A 24,886-nucleotide genomic window follows, 5' to 3' on the forward strand; every position below is an offset into this window, starting at 1 on the left:
GTCTCTCTCCTATTACCCCCACCCCCTCCCATGCCCCGTGTCTCTCTCCTGTTCCCCCCACCCCCGGTCATGCCCCGTGTCTCTCTCCTGTTACCCCCTACCCCCCACTCATGCCCCGTGTCTCCCTACTGTTGCCCCCCACCCCCTGCTCATGCCCCATGTCTCTCTCCTGTTACCCCCACCCCCTCTCATGTACCATGTCTCTCTCCTGCTGCCCCCACCCCCGGTCATGCCCCATGTCTCCCTGCTGTTGCCCCACCCCCCACTCCCATGCCCCATGTCTCTCTCCTGTTACCCCCCACCCCCCGGTCATGCCCTGTGTCTCCCTGCTGTTGTCACCCACCCCGACTCATGCCCCGTTACTCTCTCCTGTTGCCCCCATCCCCCATTCATGCCCTGTGTCTCCCTGCTGTTGCCCCTCACCCCCCGCTCATGCCCCGTGTCTCTCTCCTGTTACCCCCACCCCCCACTCATGCCCAATGTCTCCCTACTGTTGCCCCCCACACCCTGCTCATGCCCCGTGTCTCTCTCCTGTTACCCCCACCCCCTCTCATGCCCGTGTCTCTCTCCTGTTGCCCCCACCCCTCTGTCATGCCCCATGTCTCCCTGCTGTTGCCCCCACCCCCCACTCCCATGCCCCATGTCTCTCTCCTGTTACCCCCATCCCCGGTCATGCCCCGTGTGTCCCTGCTGTTGCGCCCCACCCCCGCTCATTCCCCATGTCTCCCTGCTGTTGCCCACCACCCCCCGCTCATGCCCTGTGTCTCCCTTTTGTTGCCCCCCGCTCATGCCCCGTGTCTCTCTCCTGTTACTCCCCACACCCCGCTCTTGCCCCGTGTCTCCCTGCTGTTGCCCCCCACCCCGCTCATGCCCCGTGTCCTTCTCCTGTTACCCCCCACCCCCGCTCATTCCCCTAGTCTCCCTTGTGTTCCACCCACCTCGCTCATGCCCCGTGTCTCCCTGCTGTTGCCCCCCTGCTCATGCGCCATGTCTCTCTCCTGCTGCCCCCACCCCCCGGTCATGCCCCATGTCTCCCTGCAGTTGCCCCCACCCCCGACTCCCATGCCCCATGTCTCTCTCCTGTTACCCCCCACCCCCGCTCATGCCCCATGTCCTTCTCCTGTTACCCCCCACCCCCGCTCATTCCCCGAGTCTCCCTCGTGTTAAACCCACCCCCGCTCATGCCCCGTGTCTCCCTCCTGTTACCCCTACCCCCCTCTCATGCCCTGTGTCTCCCTGCTATTGCCCCCCACCCCCCGCTCATGCCCCGTGTCTCTCTCCTGTTACCCCCCACCCCCCGGTCATAACCCGTGTCTCCCTGCTGTTCCCCCCACCCCCGCTCATGCCTTGTGTCTCTCCCCTGTTACCCCCCACCCCCCGGTCATAACCCGTGTCTCCCTGATGTTCCCCCCACCCCTGCTCATGCCCTGTGTCTCTCTCCTGTTACCCCCCACCCCCTGCTCATGCCCCGTGTCTCTCTCCTGTTACCCCCACCCCCTCTCATGCCCCGTGTCTCTCCTGTTGCCCCCCACCCCCCAGTCATGCCCCATGTCTCTCTCCTGTTGCCCCCACCCCCGGTCATGCCCCTTGTCTCCCTGTTGCCCCCCACTCCCCGCTCATGCCCCGTGTCTCTCTCCTGTTACCCCTACCCCCCTCTCATGCCCCGTGTCTCTCTCCAGTTAACCCAAACCCCCATCTCATGCCCCGTGTCTCTCTCCTGTTGCCCCCACCCCCTAGTCATGCCCCGTGTCTCCCTTCTGTTTCCCCCCACCCCCGGTCATGTACTGTGTCTCCCTGCGGTTGCCCCCCACCCCCTCTCCTGCCCTGTGTCTCTCTCCTGTTACCCCCCACCCCGTCTGATGCCACGTGTCTCCCTCGTGTTCTCCCACCCCCTGCTAATGCCCTTGTCTCCCTTGTGTTCCCCCCACCCCCGCTCATGCCCTATGACTCCCTGTTGTTGCCCCCCACCCCCCACTCATGCCCCGTGTCTCCCTCCTGTTGCCCCCCACCCCCCGCTCCTGCCCTGTGTCTCTCTCCTGTTACCCATCACGCCCCGCTCATGCCTCGTGTCTCCCTGCTGTTGCCCCCCACCCCCCACTCATGCCCTGTGTCTCTCTCCTGTTACCCCCCACCTCCCGCTCATGCCCTGTGTCACCCTCGTGTTCCCCCCCACCCCCGCTCATGCCCCGTGTCTCCCTGCTGTTGCCCCCCACACCCCGCTCATGCCCCTTGTCTCTCTCCTGTTACCCCCACCCCACTCTCATGCCCCGTGTCTCTCTCCTGTTTCCCCACACCCCCCGGTCATGCCCCTTGTCTCCCTGCTGTTCCCCCCAACCCCATCTCATGCCTTGTGTCTCTCTCCTGTTACCCCCCACCCCCCGGTCATAACCCGTGTCTCCCTGCTGTTCCCCCCACCCCCGCTCATGCCCTGTGTCTCTCTCCTGTTACCCCCCACCCCCCGCTCATGCCCCGTGTCTCTCTCCTGTTACCCCCCACCCCCTCTCATGCCCTGTGTCTCTCCTGTTGCCCCCCACCCCCCGGTCATGCCCCGTGTCTCTCTCCTGTTGCCCCCACCCCCCGGTCATGCCCCGTGTCTCCCTGTTGCCTCCCACCCCCTGCTCATGCCCCGTGTCTCTCTCCTGTTACCCCCACCCCCCTCTCATGCCCGTGTCTCTCCCCTGTTAACCCAAACCCCCATCTCATGCCCTGTGGCTCTCTCCTGTTGCCCCCACCCCCTGGTCATGCCCCGTGTCTCCCTTCTGTTTCCCCCCACTCCCCGTCATGCACTGTGTCTCCCTGCTGTTGCCCCCCACCCCCTCTCCTGCCCTGTGTCTCTCTCCTGTTACCCCCCACCCCCACTGATGCCACGTGTCTCCCTCATGTTCCCCCACCCCCTGCTAATGCCCGTGTCTCCCTTGTGTTCCCCCCACCCCCGCTCATGCCATATGTCTCCCTGCTGTTGCCCCCCACCCCCAGCTCATGCCTTGTGTCTCTCTCCTGTTGCCCCCCACCGCCCGCTCATGCCCTGTGTCTCTCTCCTGTTACCCACCACGCCCCGCTCATGCCCCGTGTCTCCCTCGTGTTCCCCCCCACCCCCCGCTCATGCCCCGTGTCTCCCTGCTGTTGCCCCCCACACCCTGCTGTTAGGCGGAAACCTGTGCAGTTCCCTCTGGGACCACTGCTAAAGATTTAAGACTACAGGTGTTTGGCAGTAAACCCACTTGGTAGCAGTCTGTACCACACAGATTCACTTGGTAGCTGTGGCTGAGCAGCCAGACTTCCCTCAAGAAGAGTTAAGCAGTATGTGGAGTATACAATATAGGGCAATTCTTCACAGTAAGACAAGCAAACACGCAACGAGGCTTCAGTGTAAAGATATTAAGGTTTTTATTTATAACAGAACATCTATAGAAAACACTTTGGCACTATCACGGCAAACACTTCAATTACAATTACTCTACGAAGAAGAAACGATCAATCCCCCTAACAATAGTTCGACAAGTCTAGGTTCTACCAGTATCACTTATTTGCAGACAGAGGTGTATGCGTCACCCTAGATGGCACTCTAATATTCGTTAGGACGGGAGAGAAAAATAGTAGGTTACGAAATCAACACAGTTCAATACTTCACGGGTAAAAATGCAAGGCAAGAAGACAAGAACCACAATAGATCATAAAGTTCAGAGGCCAGGGTCACTCGGAGTGAGGCAAGGCGGTATGTCCCAAAAAGTCTCTTAGTGGAAATGCGTTCGAGTCTTTGTAGCAAATTGTTATCGGCAGATTGAACCAGTTCAGAACAACACGCTAGAGAAAGCTTGGAGGCGACCCAACGGAAAGGCGAGGATTAAGACACCTCACTCGATCCGGCAGAAAGGGAAGCCAGGCGGACACGGTACCTTGTTTGTGGAGAGACAGCTCCGGCGGGGGCAGTTGTTCCTGGTGGTGGATGCACGTCGGGTCTTTGCTAAGAGTAGAGATGATCTCGTCGTCGAAGAAAAGTGAAGTCCGGTGCACCACCAGGGAAGAGACCAGCCGCAGAGTGCTCCGTCACAAGGCACCACCTTTTGGTCGCGGCACAGGGGTAGTGGCTACCCGGTTGCCGAGGTGCTCTGCATGGGCAATTCGACCACTGCGTCCTGAGGCGAAGAAAAAGCAAAGGGGACTGGTTGTTCCCACCAGTCAGTGGAAGAGACTCTCCGGCAGGGAGATCTCCTCTGTCGTCGGGAAGTGGTGAGTCGGTTCTGCAGGGCTCCACCGGAGGTGTCGTCGTGCAGGTCGGCTCAGCGTTACCCTCGTCGGATTCTTAGGTGGCGACTTCTGAAGATCCAGTCCCAAAAGCCCTGCTTTTATGCAGAAAACCCCCATTCATTCAGCCTAGCTGTCAATCAACACTCGCTAAGTGGTGAGCGGGGAGGCTCACCACTTGGGCCAATCACTCCAGAGTGTGACTGGAGTTGGCAAGGCAACTCGGTCCAGGGTGCCTAAACCCCCTCCCACACCCCTGTGGAAACCCAGACAGAATGGCACCACTTTGGATGGTCTCTGTACAGAGGCCCGCCAAAAGTGGAACAAAGGGCTCAACCTTTGGTTTAGGAGTCACAGAGACGAACACAGACGCCATTTTAAAAACCGAGTTCTGGCAGAAAATACCATCCGATAACTTATTTAAGATAAGTAGACTGGTGGTACGTTAGAAATTAACGAGAAAAAGTATCAATCTCTAACAATGGGATGAATCCCATAGGGTTATGTTCGGGGTCGAACATAACAAGTAGTTTCCACTGCCACCAGCCAAAACTCGACGAGGGGGGACGGGACAGTGCCCCCTCGAATAACAGATCCAGGAGTAATCGAATTACCCCTATTAGTACGTCCACAATAAGATGGTTTGTACTAGTTCTGTAAGTAAATTTAGGTCTAGTAAAGCCAATGGTGACTTTACATGCCCGGGGAGACAGTAGTCAGTCCCCAGGTATGGAGTCTATGGTGGAGGTCCGCTAGGGCGCCCCAGTGTTACGGCACGTAGGGTGCGGTGTAACACACATAGAAAAGATATGAGACCCTATGGAGGGAAAGACCCCATAGCCCATAGAACACATTGACATTCAAAGGAATTACACACATTCATGTCCAAGAGTGGGAGGAAAAGAGTCTCACTCTTGGCAGGATGGAAAAAAACAAACACCAGAAATCCAGCAAAGCTGCTGGGGGACTCACTAGGTTAGAAAATTCAGCCTAAACAGAGAATTCTCACTAACACCCGCTCATGCCCCGTGTCTCTCTCTTGTTGCCCCCCACCCCCGTTCATGCCCCATGTCTCTCTCCTGTTACCCCTCGCCCCCCCGGTCATGCCCCATGTCTCCCTGTGTGGAAATCGAAATAATATTGTACCTCCTATCGCATTGTTTGAATGTATGTTGGCCTACGCCAAGTTGTCTAAAAACATTGTGTACATAGATTCCGCGGCAAGGTCTTGACCTTAATGTTTTGTGTAAATCGCCATCTTTGATTTAGCCGCCATTTTAGGTTCTCTTGCAGTGTGGAAGTCACCCTGAACAACAAAATGGAGGCCGAATGACATTTCGAGTGGGATTCTGGCCGTTGTGACCTCCGCACACATGAATAAGTAATATGCCCGCAGGCCACTTGTTAGGGTCGCGAACTGAGACCTTGTCCTCTCCCTGACCTATGTGTAAATGAACAACTGTATCAGCGGAACTGATCAAAATGCATACACTATGGGATTGACCTGGCTACGAACCCTAGGTTTGGTTCTGAGAATGGTTAACTTGCGAGGGGGTTGGCCAAGGCTGGATAAAAAGTATAAAATCCCAAGTATCCCGATGTTCGGTCTCTCACACTAACACGGCAAACTACCGTTGATGGTTCGTTCTGTTACTCTGAGGGCCGAATAGCTATCCGTATGTCAATTGACTTTGGTAATTGTTGTAACTTTGAATAAAGCGCTTTGTATGTCCTTTGTAACCTGTGTTGGTGTGTTTCCTTTGGGCTTCCCGGCCTCATATCAATTTTTTCTGTTTCCACAGTTGGCGCCCGAATAGGGACCCTCAAGATTGATGCCGGATCATTGAAGGTTGACGCAGACTATCGAACCGGGATCCGACGGTGTGATTCTGCGGGCCCGACCGATCGAGACGCGATACCTCGGCAGCGCTGCACGATCCGATCCTTGGACGATAGTCGTGTGGTCTGACACGGCATCTTGACGAGGGTCCAATTTTTGAGGCGGGCAGATTTGCCGAAACCACCAAACGCAAGGTAAAATTCGTTAGGTAAGTCCTTTGTAAACCGTACGGTCCTCCTTAGGTTTGGTCAGGTGCAGTCGTGACCCGGCTCTTAATTTAACCCTGACAATTTGAATTTGGCGTATTGTATCTGCAGACACAATAATTGGACCAGGTAACACCAATTTTTTGAGAAATGCCTGGGAAATTGTTTAGCTGTTTTAGGGCTCTGTTCCGCAGCGATCGACAATCTTTGGAATTTAGCCCTCCGGCACCACAGGAGGGGTCGCCGGCGTGTACTATGTACTGTAAGTATGGCATTGGTAGTATCGTATTTAATGACATTTGGCACAGACAGACCAGACATGCCTCCGAATTTCAGTGGCCAATCAATGGTAGTTTTGAGATCCCCCGAATTGAATATTTAGAATCGATCTTGTTAAAGAAAAAGGCTAGACCAGCAGCCTTTGATGCGTTACAAAATTGGAAGAAAGAAGCATTGCAGCAGCTTAAAAGTAGGGATAAACATGCACGTCGTCATAAAACAAACGCTAAAAAAGCATTATTGTATGATAAAGAAAAGCGGTCAGAATTAGTTAAAAATATGGATAGAGCCTTTTCACTCGGGGTCCATATAATTTACCCCTCTAAAGATTTCCATGTTTCTGAGGAATTTATTGAGAAGTTATTAAATGAACGCAGGCCCGATGCCTCAGCGCCACCTCCGTATGCTCCTGTCTTGGGCACTCTGCCCATTCCTGCTGTTATTCCTGTTGCTATTCCTGTTACCCCTGTACAGCCTATTGTTTCTAGTCCTTTGGTTGTCGTTCCTCCGCCTATCGCACCGCCCCTTCCCCCTGCACCTGCACCTTTGTTAAGTTTACCTATACCTCCGCTCCCGAGTGGCCCCGTATTGATCGGAGTCGATCCAGGTGCAGGGTCAAAGATTGTGACTCGTAGTACTGTTTCTGCAGATAGGAAACAGGAATTGTTTGCATGGGCTAAGCATTGCATGGAGAAAGGTGATCAAGCTAATGTTTTTTCTACATTATCTAATTTGAATAGTTTTCCCGAGAAAAATGTTTTTATCGAAGGTTTGGGGACTCATTTGTGTGTGATGTGGGGTAGATTACAAAATTCGGATCTTCCACAAGGAGTGAGAGATCTGAATACTTTGGCACTTTCGAGGGACACAGAGCAGAAAGTATATGGACATGTTGAAAGATTGTTTGAGTTTAGGAAAGACTTTGAAAAATCACGAGATGAGGATGATGAAGACGATAGAATATATGTACAGAAACGGTTCCTTCCATGCCGTAGAGCGGCACCTGAGGAAGTACGAATTTGTACCAAAGATGCGGTTCGATGGATCTCAGATTCATCGATACCGCCAGTCGAAGTGTATGACACATATAGTCAGTATACAGTAGAGATGCAAAGAAAAGTAATTCAGGTGATGGTACAGCACCTACAAGAGGAATGTGTAAGGAAGATGGTTAGCTGCCCCATAGAATTATTGGGGATTTGTAAAAGGGCTTTTTCGCCCGACACTTCTACAGCTGCCTTAGCGCTCTACCTGGCTCTATTGCTTAGTAAGCGGCCGGAGGTACCTATATCTCAGTTGCCTATGAGAGAGGTTCCTCCGACCTTTGTCCCAAAAGTTGAGATCCCCGCCAATGCGGCGACTGGTGCCCCCGCGGTGGATATCCCTGCACAATATGTATTGCAATTTGTTCACCTCCCGTTTTCACGACAGGAAGTGAACACAATTAGACAATCAGTTCCTGATATTAGGAAAAACCCGACGGGGTTTTACAAAGAAATAGAGTCTGTTCTACAGTCCTCTGTGTTCACCTTGAGTGACATTGACTTGTTATTTCCTGTGCTCCTACCCGTAGATGTATGGAAACAGGTTCGGACAATAGACGATGTGCCAGGGCTGGGAGATACGTGGGCAAATCTGATTAGAATTGATGGAGAAAGACCAGCTGGTGAGAAACCGCCACAGGTAATACTTACTTTACCTGATAGGATTGTCGCTAAACTAAAGACTATAATTCCAGAAAAAAGGATTATTTGGGACAAGCTTACGGCCTGTGTCCAAGGGAAATCTGAAGGCGCCACCAAATTTTTCAATAGATTCGAGCAGGTATTTTCTGACTTCAGTGGACAGGATTTAGGTACAGAGTCGGGGAAGAGGTTGTTCGTGGACAAATTTGTACGTGGATTGTTACCTGACATCCAGTCACAAATTATGTCCTCTGAGAGCGCTTGGCAGGCAAAATCTCAATCTGAGGTTTTGCACATGGCTCAGTATTATGAGAACCGTGTTAATAATGAAAAGGAGAAAATCGAAAAGAGAAAGGGTGATTTGAAAACCAAAGTATTATTGCAGCAAATTGTTAGAAACCCCAGAGGAGGTACGACACAGACTAGAGGTCAGTACGTTCCAAAAGGAAATGCTCCTCTGAGTACTGTGAATATTAATCAATGTGCTTATTGCCGCCAGGAAGGTAATTGGCGAGCACAGTGCCATGTCCTTCGCCAGAGGTCAAGCAGTGCGTTTGGGGGTATGGGTAGACGACCTAGGGGCCGCCCTTGAGCAGGGGGCCCTGACAGAGGTCAGCTTTTGCAAGATTCTCAGCAACCTTTTTCACGGGAAAATCAGACCTCGAGTATGGACTCGAGAAACATATTTGATCACCCTTCTGCTGCCTACCTTTCTGAAGAGCTTCCTTCTGATGAGGCTCTATTTTATTAGGATTGCCCGAAGCAGGGTTTGGAACCTTTGCCTATTCCCATTAATCAAAAAGGCCCCTACGTTGAATTATTAGTGGGGAATAGGAAACACCAGTTTTTGATTGACACTGGAGCACAGAAGTGATCCATTGATCATTCCAGGCTTCCAAACATCCCACTGTCAGGGCAAACAAATGTTTCCATAGGGTTTTCTGGTATACCAACTGTCTGTCCGGTCTCTGCGCCGGTATCCGTTTCTTTGGGTCCCTTCACAGACCATTGCCCTTTTCTTCTCACTTCAAACTGTGGAGAGAATTTGCTGGGGTTGAATTTGTTAAAGAAATTGAACGCAGTAATTCATTGTTCTTCGGATGGAATACAGCTAACGGTTTCACCACAGCAACTTCCTAATTCTCAGTTCTTGATTCGACCTTTACCTCCCAAGTTTAGCGTTGTTCCGGAATGTTTATGGGCGGTGGACGACAATGATGTTGGAGTATTACATATTGAGCCCGTTAAAATAGTCCTGAAACATGGGGTGAAACTGCCAGGCATTCCGCAGTATAAAATATCAGCTGAAGGCGAACGTGCTCTGAAATGCATTGTCTCCAATTTTGTACATCGTGGGGTGATCGAAGAAATTACAGGTAGTTTGTGTAACAGTCCGATCTTACCCGTATATAAGAAAGGCGACAATGCAATTCCATATCGGTTTATAATCGATCTTCGTGCTATTAACCGAGTGGTCGCCCCACAATTTCCAATTGTGCCTGATGTGACGACGATATTAACAATGATCCCTGCTACGGCTACGCACTTTAGTGTTGTGGATCTGAAAAACGCCTTCTTTAGTATCCCTATACATAAAGAAAGCGTTCACCTTTGGGGGACGCTCATTTACATTTACAAGGGCACCTCAAGGGTATACTGAAAGTCCTAATATTTATAGTAGAGATTTAAAGGAGCAGCTCGACACCCTTGAATTGCCACCTACTTGCACGCTGCTTCAATATGTTGACGATTTACTTTTGGCTGCAGATTCTGAGAAAGCCTGTAAAGAAGGAACTATACTGTTGCTTGTTCATCTAGCTAAAAATGGTCACAAAGCTTCGCTTAAAAAAATTCAATATTGTTGTCAGGAGGTTGCCTATCTAGGCTACCTCCTGTCAAAGGAGGGGAGAAGATTGACACCTGAAAGAATAAAACACATTTCTGACATGTCTGTTCCAAAAACGTAGAAGGAAGTCAGAGCCCTGATAGGGATGGCGTCCTACTGTAGGTTGTGGATCCCGAATTTTGCACTAGTGGTAAAATCGATGTTGGCTTTGACGAAGAAGGGCATTTCTCTGCCACTGCCATGGGAACCAGAACATCAACGATCATTTGAGCTTCTCAAAACCGCGCTATGTTCGGCACCGGTTCTGGGTACTCCAAATTATGACAAGGCCTTTGTGTTGTTTGTGCATGAATGTAATGGATGTGCTTTGGCTGTGTTAACACAGGAACACGGAGGGAAGAATAGGCCGTGCGGCTACTACTCCTCCGCCCTTGATCCTGTCGCATGCGCTTTGCCAAGATGTTTGCGCGCTGTTGCTGCTGCTGCCGCGTCTGTAAAACAAAGTGAGGGAATGGTCCTAGGCCATGATTTGATTTTGATGGTACCTCACTCTGTTGATATCCTATTGAACAAAACCCAAACGCAACACCTCACCTCTGCACGGTTAACAAGGTATGAACTGATTCTGTTTGCCCCTCATATCCAAATTAAGAGGTGTTGTGTTCTCAATCCGGCTGAACTCTTACCTTTCCCGCAAAACACTGTTTGCAGTGACGAAGAATCACATGACTGCCTGTATACCACCGAACAAGAAACGAAGGGCAGGATAGATCTCATAGATACTCCTTTGGATAATGCGGAAGGGGAGCTGTTTTGTGATGGCTCCTGCTTCAAACTTTCGGATGGTACATCTACAGCTGCTTATGCAGTTACTACATTGAACAAGATTGTTGAAACTAAGAGAATTTCGCATAACTCTGCGCAGGCCGCAGAGATTATAGCGTTGACCCGAGCTTGTGAACTTTCCCAAGGGCGAAGAGTAAATATATATACCGATAGCCAGTACGCATTTGGGGTGGCTCACAACTTCGGAAAGCTTTGGTCGGAAAGAGGGTTCCTGACCTCACATGGGACCAAGATTCAGCATGGCCCTTTGATAGTGCAATTACTTTCGGCCCTCTCACTCCCTAAACGGTTAGCGATCATGAAATGTGCAGCACATCGCAAGGTCGTAGATGATGTGGGCAAAGGGAACGCTTTTGCAGATTTGATAGCCAGACAAACGGCCACAGACCTTAGCACGGACATGTATACCTCGAGGGAAATGAGAGATGTTTGCATAATGGATAAAGGTATTGGGTCTGTGCGAGATATTCAGACTGATGCCACGATGGAAGAATCTAGAAAGTGGGCTGAAGGAATGGGGAAATTGGATGACGAAGGGTGTTGGGTGGATACATCCAAAGGGAAATGGTTGCTTCCTGATTCATATGTATTGGCGATGGTTACGATGGCACACGGTCCTACGCATGTGTGTGTCCAGCAGATCACGAAAATGTTAGAACAGGTTTGGGTAAATGACAAAATTCTGGAAACTGCAAGGAGGCACGTCCAGAACTGCATGATCTGCCTACAGCACAATGTGGGTAAAGGGACAGTGACTCCAAGGGGAAGTTTCGGGCCCCCCTCTGTCCCTTTTGAGGTCATTCACTTCGATTTTATTGAAATGGAGCGATGTAATAATCTGAAATATGTTCTTCTCATTATTTGTGCCTTTAGTAAATGGGTCGAGGTTTCCCCGTCAAAGATGCTACCGCCATGACCACTGCAAAGATTATGGTAAAAGAATTATTTCCTCGATTTGGGCTCCCGAGGATAATCTGGTCGGACAATGGTCCTCACTTTATCGCAGCAGTAATTTTGCAAATTTGTACAGCCCTGGTATTGAGAAACGATTTCATTCAGCTAGACATCCTCAAAGTGCTGGGTTGGTAGAAAGACACAACGGTATTTTAAAGAATAAACTTGCAAAAACATGTGCTGATACCAAACTGAAATGGCCAGATGCTTTGCCTATTGTGTTATTAGCTATGCGTACCACACCTCAGACTAGAACTGGGCTTTCTCCATTTGAGGTAGTGATGGGGAGGGCTGCTAACATTTGGGGTCTCCCAAAACCTAAAGCCCTGAGGGAGGTGGAGAATGTATTGCTTGTAGACTACTGTAACCAGTTAACTAAAAATCTGTATTTCATCTACCACCAGGTGTATGCTACTTTACCTGTAAGGTTCACGGGCCCAGGACACGATATACAGCCCGGAAGTTGGGTCCTCGTGAAGGCCTACGAGACATCTTCCTGTCTCGCACCTCGCTGGCGGGGACCCCACCAGGTATTATTGGTCACCAGGACAGCAGTGCGGGTGGCTGGAAAGAAGAATTGGATTCACGCGACGCACGTCAAGAAACTTCCTCACCCGACGCCACACGCTACAGAAGAAGCAGAACCCCTCGCTGATGCTACAGTCTCTGATCTTGGAGTAGCAAACAGCGCTGCGAGTGCGTCGGAGAAGGTCTCTGAGCCTGAGGAGCTTGGGGAACAGTCCATTTCGTCTCTGCACTCTCTTGATAAATCACTTCCGGAAAACGCTGTTTCGAGCTCTGCGACTTCCGTCGCCACTGACACGTCGCTTCCCTCAGGAAGTGACGATACTTTGCTTCTGGACCACACAAATTTGGGTACCATCAGGTACAACCTTCGACCACGGAAATAGAACTACGGCACGAGTGTCGTGCATCTGGAAAAGGAAGTGATCGGAAAATTGTTTTGTTTTGTTGAACAAAAATGGATTCTGCTGGCTAGGGTTGGGAAGGACTAAGAAATCACGCGACCGTAGTGTCGCCAGCAACGAACATTGGGGCCGTCGATCAAGGAACTACGATGCCTGCCACCTTCACCGCTCATCCCCGCACTGGACTTTTAGATAAAGGGGTGACCAAATCGAACAATGAACAATGTGCCTGGGCCCCGAAAACGTACTGTTGTGTTTTGATTTTGATTATTGTTATTTTTGCAACTGCTGCTGTAGGACTTTGGTATTTCGAAGAAGTCTATCCTTTGAAACCTTTATTACCGACCAAGATCGTACCAACTGTTTTGACTCCCTCTGTACACCTTCACACCCTGTCCCCTAGAGACTCCCGACATAGACAAAAGTATTATAATAACACCCTGATGATAGTGATGAATGCTACTCATGCCATTTTTAATAAGAGTAATTGTTGGATTTGTACTCACTTACCGCAACATGGGAACAAGGGACTGGGATGGTATATACATCCTCTACCTTTAACGACTTCTTGCTATGCCTCTCTTAGAGCACTATTCTTTGGCCGATGGAATGATAGCATCTCAGGGAACTTTGATGGAACTAATTTGAATGATTTCGAGAAACGTGAATTGACTCCCCTGGGATGCTCGCTTTTCGCAAATAGAAGTAAACCTAACGTTGCTTCTATTAGGCCGTCTGACAAACTATCTCTTCCTTTTCAAACTCTGATTTCCTTTAAAATGGCTCTGATAGGCAATAAGGACGCTGTACCTCCTTCTTATTCTGTAAATCATAGTCCTGACTCGGTTCCCTTCTGTGTACAGAGAAATGGCACTAGGCCAATGGGAGATTTTGAAACTTGTAAAAATATTGTACATTTAACTGGGGAAACCAGGCCTCTGTATGTAGGAGGACCTGTTTATTTTGTTTGTGGTAGTTTAGCATTTCCCTGGTTGCCCAAGGATTGGCAGGGGACCTGTTATTTAGGAATATTGTTACCCGGGGTATTTGTAGCTAGTACCTTGGAGGTTTCTAAGGCTCGCCCACGGCGAGACAACAATGGAGATACCCCTGAGCAAGTATTTGGGGACATAGCCAAATCAGTTGTGCCCTTTTGGGGACAAATAGCAAACTGAGAGAATATTAGGGGATTAGCAAGGGTATTGGAGAGAACAATCAACCGGACCACGGACATACTCTACAATATGACCTTAGAGCAAAAGGTGATAAGATTGGTAGCACTTCAAAATCGGATGGCATTAGATGTCATCTTGGCAGAACGAGGTGGAGTATGCAAATTAGTGGGGTCTGCTTGTTGTGTTTTCGCACCAGACTCCTCACCAATAATTTTTAAAGCAATTCAGAACTTGCATACTCTCAGTTCTGAAGTCCATATCCCTGTAGGAGACTGGAACCTTAGTACTTGGTTTTGGGATTCACTGCGATCTTGGGGTTGGAAGGTGCTTTCCGTCATTTTGGTTATTTTAGGGATTCTGTTATTTCTTTGTTGTTGTTTTCAATGCCTCCCAAGTATGTGTGGAATGTTAGGGGGGTGTTGTGCTCAAGCAGTGAGCGCAATAGGGCATAAAATATATACCCCAGGTGCAGCATCTAAAGAATTCATGTTGCAAGAGGTTCTTATGAACGACCTTATGGCTATAGACATTACAGACAATGATGCGGAACCTATGGATGATAATACATGGAGTAATTTTCGAAAGTATTAGGGATGATGTTTAGCACTTGGCATAGGCCAAAAGGAGGGTCTGTGGAAATTGAAATAATATTGTACCTCCTATCGCATTGTTTGAATGTATGTTGGCCTACGCCAAGTTGTCTAAACACATCGTGTACATAGATTCCGCGGCAAGGTCTTGACCTTGATATTTTGTGTAAATCGCCATCTTGGATTTAGCCGCCATTTTAGGTTCTCTTGCAGTGTGGAAGTCACCCTGAACAACAAAATGGAGGCCGAATGACATTTCGAGTGGGATTCTGGCCGTTGTGACCTCCGCACACATGAATAAGTAATATGCCCGCAGGCCACTTGTTAGGGTCGCGAACTGAGACCTTGTCCTCTCCCTGACCTATGTGTAAATGAACAACTGTATCAGCGGAACTGATCAAAATGCATACATTATGGGATTGACCTGGCTACGAACCCTAGGTTTGGTTCTGAGAATGGTTAACTTGCGAGGGGGTTGGCCAAGGCTGGATAAAAAGTATAAAAACCCAAGTATCCCGATGTTCGGTCTCTCACACTAACACGGCGAACTACCGTTGATGGTTCGTTCTGTTGCTCTGAGGGCCGAATAGCTATCCGTATGTCAATTGACTTTGATAATTGTTGTAACTTTGAATCAAGCGCTTTGTATGTCCTTTGTAACCTGTGTTGGTGTGTTTCCTTTGGGCTTCCCGGCCTCATATCAATTTTTTCTGTTTCCACACCTGCTGTAGCCCCCCAACCCCCGCTCATGCCCCATGTCTCTCTCCTGTTACCCCTCGCCCCCGGTCATGCCCCATGTCTCCCTGCTGTTGCCCCTCACCCCCCGCTCATGCCCGTGTCTCCCTCCTGTTGCCCCCCCACCCCCCGCTCATGCCCGTGTCTCTCTCCTGTTACCCCCCATGCACCGCTCATGCCCCGTGTCTCCCTGCTGTTGCTCCCCACCCCCACTAATGCCCCGTGTCCTTCTCCTGTTACCCCCCACTCCCCTCTCATGCCCCAAGTCTCCCTCGTGTTCCCCCACCCTCCGCTCATGCCCCGTGTATTCCGGCTGTTGCCCCCCCGCTCATGCCCCGTGTCTCTCCCCTGTTGCCTCCCACCCCCCGCTCATGCCCCGTGTCTCCCTGCTGTAGCCCCCACCCCCCACTCATGCCCCTGTCTCTCTCCTGTTACCCCCCAGCCCCTGCTCATGCCCCGTGTCTCCCTGCTGTTGACCCACACCCTCCGCTCATGCCCTGTGTCTCTCTCCCGTTACCCCCACCCCCTCTCATGCCCTGTGTCTCTCTCCTGTTACCCCTACCCCCCTCTCATGCCCTGTGTCTCCCTTCTGTTGCCCCCCACCCCCGCTCATGCTCCATGTCTCTCTCCTGTTACCCCCACCCCCCTATCATTCCCTGTGTCTCTCTCCTGTTGCCCCACACCCCCGGTCATGCCCCGTGTCTCCCTGCTGTTGCCCCCCAACCCCAGCTCATGCCTTTTGTCTCTCTCCTGTTACCCCCAACCCCCCAGTCATAACCTGTGTCTCCCTGCTGTTCCCCCCACCCCCGCCCTGTGTCTCTCTCCTGTTACCCCCATCCCCCGCTCATGCCCCGTGTCTCTCTCCTGTTACCCCCCACCCCCGCTCATGCCCCGTGTCCTTCTCCTGTTACCCCCTACCCCCCGCTCATTCCTCGAGTCTCCCTTGTGTTCCACCCACCCCCGCTCATGCCCCGTGTCTCCCTGCTGTTGCCCCCCTGCTCATGCCCCGTGTCTCTCTCCTGTTGCCTCCCACCCCCCGGTCATGCCCCGTGTCTCCCTGCTGTTGTCCCCCACCCCCTGCTCATGCCCCGTGTCTCTCTCCCGTTGCCCCCCACCCCCCGCTCATGCCCCGTGTCTCCCTGCTGTAGGCCCCACCACCCGCTCATGCCCCGTGTCTCTCTCCTGTTACCCCCCACCCCCCGCTCATGCCCTGTGTCTCACTCGTGTTGCCCCCACCCCCTGGTCATGCCCCGTGTCTCCCTGCTGTTGTCCCCCACCCCCTGCTCATGCCCCGTGTATCTCTCCCGTTGCCCCCCACCCCCCGCTCATGCCCCGTGTCCGCCTGCTGTAGGCCCCACCCCCCGCTCATGCCCGGTGTCTCTCTCCTGTTACCCCCCAGCCCCCGCTCATGCCCTGTGTCTCCCTCGTGTTGCCCCCACCCCCTGCTCATGCCCTGTGTCTCCCTGCTGTTGCCACCCACCCCCCGCTCATGCCCTGTGTCTTTCTCCCGTTTCCCCCATCACCCCCCTCTCATGCCCTGTGTCTCTCTCCTGTTAGCTCTACCCGCCTCTCATGTCCTGTGTCTCCCTGCTGTTGCCCCCCACCCCCTGCTCATGCCCCGTGTCTCTCTCCTGTTACCCCCACCCCCCTCTCATTCCCCGTGTCTCTCTCCTGTTGCCCCACACCCCCGGTCATGCCCCGTGTCTCCCTGCTGTTTCCCCCCAACCCCAGCTCATGCCTTTTGTCTCTCTTCTGTTATCCCCCACCCCCCGGTCATAACCTGTGTCTCCCTGCTGTTCCCCCCACCCCCGCCCTGTGTCTCTCTCCTGTTACCCCCATCCCCCGCTCATGCCCCGTGTCTCTCTCCTGTTACCCCCCACCCCCTCTCATGCCCCGTGTCTCTCCTGTTGCCCCCCGGTCATGCCCCGTGTCTCTCTCCTGTTGCCCCCACCCCCCGGTCATGCCCCGTGTCTCCCTGTTGCCCCCCACCCCCCGCTCATGCCCCGTGTCTCTCTCCTGTTACCCCCACCCCCCTCTCATGCCCCGTGTCTCTCTCCTGTTAACCCAAACCCCCATCTCATGCCCAGTGTCTCTCTCCTGTTGCCCTGTTAGGGAGAATTCTCTGTTTAGGCTGAATTTCCTAACCTAGTGAGTCCCCCAGCACCTTTGCTGGATTTCTGGAGTTTGTTTTTTTCCATCCTGCCAAGAGTGAGACTCTTTTTCTCCCACTCTTGGACATGAATGTGTGTAATTCCTTTGAATGTCCATGTGTTCTATGGGCTATGGGGTCTTTTACTCCATAGGGTCTCATATGTTTTACTATGTGTGTTACAATGCACCCTCCGTGCCGTAGCACGGGGGCATCCTAGCGGACCTCCATCATAGACTCCATACCCGGGGACTGACTACTGTCTCCCCGGGTTTGTAAAGTCACCATTGGCTTTACTAGACCTAAATTTACTAACAGGACCAGTACAAACCATCCCATTGTGGACGTACTAGTAGGGGTAATTCGATTACTCCTGGGTCTGTTATTCGAGGGGGCACTGTCCCGTCCCCCTCGTCGAGTTTTGGCTGGTGGCAGTGGAAACTGCTTGTTATATTCGACCCCGAATATAACCCTATGGGATTCTTCCCAGTGTTGGAGATTAATACTTTTTCTCTCGTTAATTTCAAACCTACCACCGGTCTACTTATCTTAAATAAGTTTATCGGATGGTATTTTCTGCCAGAGCTCGGTTTGTAAAATGGCATCTGTGTTCGTCTCTGTGACTCCTAACCCAAAGGTTGAGCCCTTTGTTCCACTTTTGGCGAGCTTCTGTACAGAGACCCTCCAAAGTGGTGCCATTCTGTCTGGGGTACCACAGGGGTGTGGGAGGGGGTTTAGGCACCCTGGACCGAGTTGCCTTGCCAACTCCGGTCGCACTATAGTGTGATTGGCCAAAGTGGTGAGCCACCCGGCTCACCACTTAGCGTGTTTTGATTGACAGCTAGGCTGAATGAAAGGGGGTTTTCTGCATAAAAGCAGGGCTTTTGGGACTGGATCTTGAGAAGTCGCCACAGGACCTAAGAATCCGACGAGGGTAAAGCTGAGCCGACCGGCAACGACGACACCTCCGGTGGAGCCCTGCGGAACCGACTCACCACTTCCCGTCGACAGTGGAGATCTCCCTGCCGGAGAGTCTCTTCCCCTGACTGGTGGGAACAACCAGTCCCCTTTGCTTTTTCTTTGCTCCAGGACGCAGTGGTCGTATTGCCCGTGCAAAGCACCTCGGCAACCGGATAGCCACTACCCCTGTACCGCAAGCAAAAGGTGGTGCCTTGTGACGGAGCACTCCGCGGCTGGTCTCTTCCCTGGTGGTGCACCGGACTTCACTTTTCTTCGACGACGAGATCATCTCTACTCTTGGCAAAGACCCGACGTGCATCCACCACCAGGAACAACTGCCCCCGCCGGAGCTGTCTCTCCACAAACAAGGTACCATGTCCGCCTGGCTTCCCTTTCGGCCGGATAGAGTGAGGTGTCTTAGTCCTCGCCTTTCCATTGGGTCGCCTCCAAGCTTTCTTTAACGTGTTGTTCTGAACTGGTCCAATCTTCCAAAACAATTTTGCGATAAAGACTCGAAGCGCATTTCCACTGAGACACCTTTTGGGACATATCGCCTTGCCTCTCTCCGAGTGGGCTTGGCCTCTGAACTTTGTGATCTACAGTAGACCCTGCCTTACTTGCCTTGCATTTGTCCGTAAAGTATTGGTACCGAGTTGACTTCATAACCTGCCTTATTTTTCTCTCCCGTCCTACCATATACTAGAGTGAAATCTAGGTTAAAGCATACACCTCTGTCTGCAAATAAGTGATGCCGATGAACCTAGACTTGTCGAACTATTGTTAGGGGGATTGATCTTTTTCTTAGTATAGTAATTGTGATTGAAGTTGTTTGCCGTATTAGTGCCAGAGTGTTTTTATATAGATGTGTCGTTAGATGTGTCGTTAGAAATAAATACCTTTATATCTTTACACCGAAGCCTTGTTGCGTGTTTGCTTGTCTTACTGTGTAGAATTGCCCTATTTTGTATACTCCACATACTGCCTAACTCTTCTTGAGGGAAGTCTGACTGCTCAGCCAGAGCTACCAAGTGAATCTGTGTGGTACAGACTGCTACCAAGTGGGTTTACTGCCAAACACCTGTAGTCCTAAATCTTTTGCAGTGGTCCCAGAGGGAACTGCACAGGTTTCCGCCTAACACTGGTGTACAGCGGTGGGATTTGTATCGAGTATACAGTTTAGAGTGTTTTTCGACACTTTAGGATAACTAACCACAAAGCTTAGCACTAAAAAGCAACTTTCAAAAACATGTCTACTATGGAAGCTTACAGTCAAGAATCCTTGTCAGGTGAAAATACTGAGAGTTTACGAGCTCTCTGTAGACAAGAGAATCTTCCTGTAAGGGGCAAGAAGTTAGAACTGATAGAGAGATTGCTGGCGAACCAAAGTCTGGGTACTGGTTCAGAGGAACCAATTTCTCCAGCGAATGTAGATAACAGTGATGGTGTTGATCTAAATCATAATTCTGATGATAGTGATGAAGAGGCTGAAAAGGAAGGAGAGGCTAACGAAACTGTCTCCCCTGCTCCTCTACCTGCCTTACCAGCTGTACCTACGGGGCCCATACCAGGTCCCACATGTAACCCTGCTTATTTCGAACTTGAAAAAATGAAGCTCGAATTAGAATACAAACGGTTCTTGGCTCAATCTGAAAGAAACCAAGAGCTCGAGTTCAGACGGATAAATGCCCAGGCTGAGCAGAAGCAAGCTGAGTTAAGGCTCATGGAAATAGAACTTAAAAACGAGTTAGAGATGAAAAAGTTGTCTGTGGAAAATGCTTCTCTCTCCTCTGGTTCCTCTAGGAGCTCCAGTCCCAAAAGACCCCGGATGCCGAAGGAATTAGTGGGTATGTATGAACCGAGATTGGATGTTTTGGATTGGTTAAAACTGTTTGAGTACAATCATGGGCTCCAGGACATCCCCGGGAATGATCTACTTCCCTGGTTGTTCTCTCGGCTCCTCCCTGTTGCGACTGATGTGGTAATGGAGTTGGGGGAGGCGGATAAGACGGATTACGAAAGTGTGAAACTAGCTTTGATAGCTAGATTCGGGAAGACCCCTTCCCAGTATCTTAAGAGGTTTAGAACCCTCAAAAAGCATGATGGTACCCCTTGGGCTACCTGGGTGAGTGAAGGGTTGAAAAACTTTGAGGGATGGATTAAGGGTTACAAAGTGAACACTTATGAGGGTATGAAGAATCTTTTTATGTTGGAGTCGATTTATGATGCCTGTTCTCCTGAGCTCAGACAGCACTTGGCTGATTCGAAGGAATTGGACTCCCGGAAGCTAGCTAAGGCTGCTGACTTATGGGTTGCCAACAGGGCTACTCATAAGGATTCTGGGGCAACTCAGAAAAAGGATGAGGGAAAACAGCCTAAAAAAGACTCAAAAGAGAATTTGAATAACTCAAATTCCAAAGAGGGCCCCAAACAAAACCAGAAGGGTAAGCCACCGGGAAAACCGTAGCAGAATAGTGTGTCTTCTGGTGCCAAACCGGAAGGAGGCCAGAACAAGCCACCATTCCAAAAAGCATTCGGTAAATGCTTTGTTTGTGGCTCGACTGGCCATGTGAAAGGAGATCCCAGATGTAAGGGTAAACCTTCAGGGGTCCAGCTTGTCTCCTTAGCCTTCGCTCCAGAGGAGGAAGTCCAAATGGCAAGTGGAAACTTTCTACTGCTAGCTGATGAACCCATTGGAGTCTCAGCCAGCGTTTCTTTAGTATCTCTGGGGTTGTGGGAACAACAGAATTTAGATGTCTATAATTCTATCCCCGATAATACTAAAGAGTATTATAAGGACAGTGTCCAGGTGAATGGTCAGGAGACTCCTGCCATTAGGGACACTGGGGCCAGCATAACTATGGTGGATAAATCGTTTTTTCAGGCTGAGGATGTTGCTAAGGCACCCAAACGCATCACCAAGGTAGCTGGAGGGCCGGTGCATATGCTTCCCCAATTACCAGTTCTCATCCAGTGTAACGACATGACTGTGAAGATACCTGTCAGCATACAGAGTGAGGTACCAGGACGCGTACTGTTGGGTAACGATTTGAAAACTCTCGGAGTTGTATTGCATACTCCCAGACCTCCTAGTAAACGGTTACAGGAGCTAACCAGACCCGCAAGAGAGAGGACCATGCGCGGCACTCTCCAGGAGATGATGAAGAAAGAAATCACTCCTGCTCCACTAGAATTGTCGGCAGCTGTCTCGAAGAAATTAGAAGCGAAAGGGAAACCTAAAACTTCTACCCCGAAACCAGCAGCCTGCATTTCAGTCCAGCCAACCAGGACTTCCCCGCGGTTGTCCAAAAATACACCTGTAACTCCACCTCCAGCTGAGGCTGAGAGGGAGGTACAACCCTGTGTGGTAGAATTAGACTCTGACGAAGAGCTAATGAAAGGCCAGGAACTCATTGGAGATCTGGATCCTGTTGACCATCCTGAGCTGCAGTCTTTACTGGCAGAAGGTGGACCCAGCAGGGCAGACTTCAGTAAGGGACAGAGAGAATGTCCAACTCTGGAAGGTCTTCGCCACCAGGCAGAAGCTCAGGCTGAAGGGCAAGAGCCTGGGAAATACAGGTTGCACTGGGAAGATGGCCTCTTCTACAGTGAACCGACCGAGTCTGCACCTGGAGACTACAAGCGGCTTGTAGTACCCCAAGAGAACAGACCACAGTTCCTGCAGTTAGCCCACGAGATTCTTTTGGCTGGTCACTTGAGTTTCAAGAAGACTAATGAAAGGCTCTCTCTCTACTTCTATTGGCCAAAGATGGGGGCCAAAGTAGAAAAACACTACAGGAGCTGCCACACCTGCCAGACCTCTGGTAAGGTTGGCTCCAAGAATGTGGCACCTTTAGTGCCTCTCCCAGTTGTGGGAGTCCCATTTGAGAGAGTAGGGATTGACATTGTTGGTCCCCTTGATCCTCCAACCACCTCAGGCAACAGGTCTATCCTTGTTGTAGTAGACCATGCTACTAGGTATCCTGAGGCAATTCCTATGAGGACTGTTACGGCTCCGGCTGTGGCTAAGGCCCTCCTTGGTATTTTTACTAGGTTCGGGTTTCCTAAGGAAGTAATCTCTGACAGGGGGTCAAACTTTATGTCCCACTACATGAAAGCCATGTGGAAAACCTGTGGAGTTACTTACAAGTTCTTAACAGCTTACCACCCACAAACCAATGGGTTGGTAGAACGGTTCAACCGAACCATGAAGAGCATGATAGGTGCTTTAGAGGAACCCCTTAAGCGTAAGTGGGACCTTCTACTGCCATGCCTTCTCTTTGCTTATAGAGAAGTCCCTCAGGAGGGAGTAGGTTATTCTCCCTTCGATCTTCTCTATGGTCATCCCGTCAGAGGTCCATTGGCCCTGATTAAGGAGGGGCTGGAGAGTGCTCCTTCCCCCAAGCCAGTCAGAGTGACTGACTACGTGATAGGTCTCCGGAGGAGAATGTCGCACATGATGACGGAAGCAAGCGATAACTTGAAAGCTGGACAAGCATTGGTCAAGCACTGGCACGACCAAAAGGCTAACATGGTTGAGTTTGCTCAAGACCAGCTCATTCTCGTTATGATCCCAACAAGGCAGAGGGCCTTCAAAGACAAATGGATGGGACCCTTCAGAGTCGTGGGTAAACTCGGAGTGGTCAACTATCTGGTGGACTTGGGCTATCCCAAGGAGGCTCCAACAGTCTTCCACACCAACCGACTCAAAGCGTATGTCTCAAGACCTGATGTAGGAGCATTGCTTCTAGCATCATCTGAGGTAGAAGAAGAGAGTGAAGCTCTTCCGGATCTCCTCAGAGGCTTACCTTTAGACGAAAAAGTTGAAGGAGTAAATCTCTCTTCAAATCTGACACCCGAGCAACAAGAAGAGTGCAAATCTATGTTGAATCAGTTTGCGTCTCTGTTCTCGCTCTCACCAGGCTTGACCCCTTGGGGCCAGCATGACATAGTCACTGGTGACTGTCTGCCAGTCAAAAGCAGAGGATACCGAATGTCAGAGAACATACGAACCCACATCAAAGGTGAGGTCAGCAAGATGCTCGATCTCGGGGTAATAGAGCCCTCTACTAGTCCATGGTCTATCCCAGTTGTGTTAGTACCAAAGGCCGGATCTAAAGAGCTTAGATTCTGCGTGGATTATAGAGCTCTTAATGCAGTCACCAAGACTGATGCCCACCCTTTGCCAAGAACAGATGAGTTGGTGGATAAACTTGGCGCCGCCAAGTTCCTCAGCACATTTGACTTGATGTCAGGCTATTGGCAAATAGCCCTGACAGACCATGCCAAGGAGAAAACTGCATTTTCTACCCCCATTGGCTTATACCAGTTTAAGGTAATGCCTTTCGGATTGAAGAATGCACCTGCTACATTTCAACGGATGGTAAACCAGGTTCTGAATGGGATGGAGGACTTCTGCATGGCATACTTGGATGACATAGGAGTGTTCAGCAATTCCTGGGAAGAACATGTAACCCACCTGAGAGATGTTTTGCAGGCTCTTGGACGAGCCAATCTGACCATAAAGGCGAGTAAATGCCAAATTGGACAGAGTAAGGTAGTCTATCTTGGACATGAGGTAGGAGGTGGAGAAATAAGGCCTTTGCTCAGTAAGATTAAAGCTGTGCAAAATTGGACAACACCTACTACTCAAACCCAAGTGAGAGCCTTCCTAGGCATCACTGGGTATTACAGGAATTTCATAGAGAACTATGTGACCATAGCTTCTCCACTGAATGTCATCTCCTCGCCCAAATTTCCTAAAAAGGTTAGATGGAACGAGGAGTGCAATCAGGCTTTTGAAAACCTGAAAAAGGCTCTTTGCAAAGCCCCAGTACTCAGAGCTCCTGATTACCGCCAACACTTCATTGTGCAGACAGATGCTTCAAATGTAGGAATAGGTGCCGTACTCAGTCAACTGGGTGGGAAAGGTAGGGAGCACCCCGTTTGCTTCATCAGCCGCAAGCTGGAGGATCCTGAAACAAGGTGGGCAACAATCGAAAGAGAGTGCTTTGCTATCGTGTGGGCTCTGAAGAAGTTTAGGCCGTACTTGTATGGTTCTACTTTTGTCATTCAGACTGACCACCAACCCTTGAGATGGTTAATGCAAATGAAAGGGGAAAACCCAAAACTATTGAGATGGTCGATCTGCCTGCAAGGGTTTGATTTCACCATTGAGCACAGGTCAGGGTGTCACCACCAAAATGCTGATGGTCTCTCTAGGATGTATGTCATCGACTAGAGGTATGGGATTCATCCAGGAGTGGATTAAATCCTCCTGTCCCTTAGTCTGGGGGGGCGAGTGTTAGGGAGAATTCTCTGTTTAGGCTGAATTTCCTAACCTAGTGAGTCCCCCAGCAGCTTTGCTGGATTTCTGGAGTTTGTTTTTTTCCATCCTGCCAAGAGTGAGACTATTTTTCTCCCACTCTTGGACATGAATGTGTGTAATTC

The sequence above is a fragment of the Ambystoma mexicanum genome, chromosome 12 (assembly GCF_040938575.1).
Source record: "Ambystoma mexicanum isolate Mex_15411 chromosome 12, UKY_AmexF1_1, whole genome shotgun sequence".
NCBI classification, from domain to species: Eukaryota; Metazoa; Chordata; class Amphibia; order Caudata; family Ambystomatidae; genus Ambystoma; species Ambystoma mexicanum.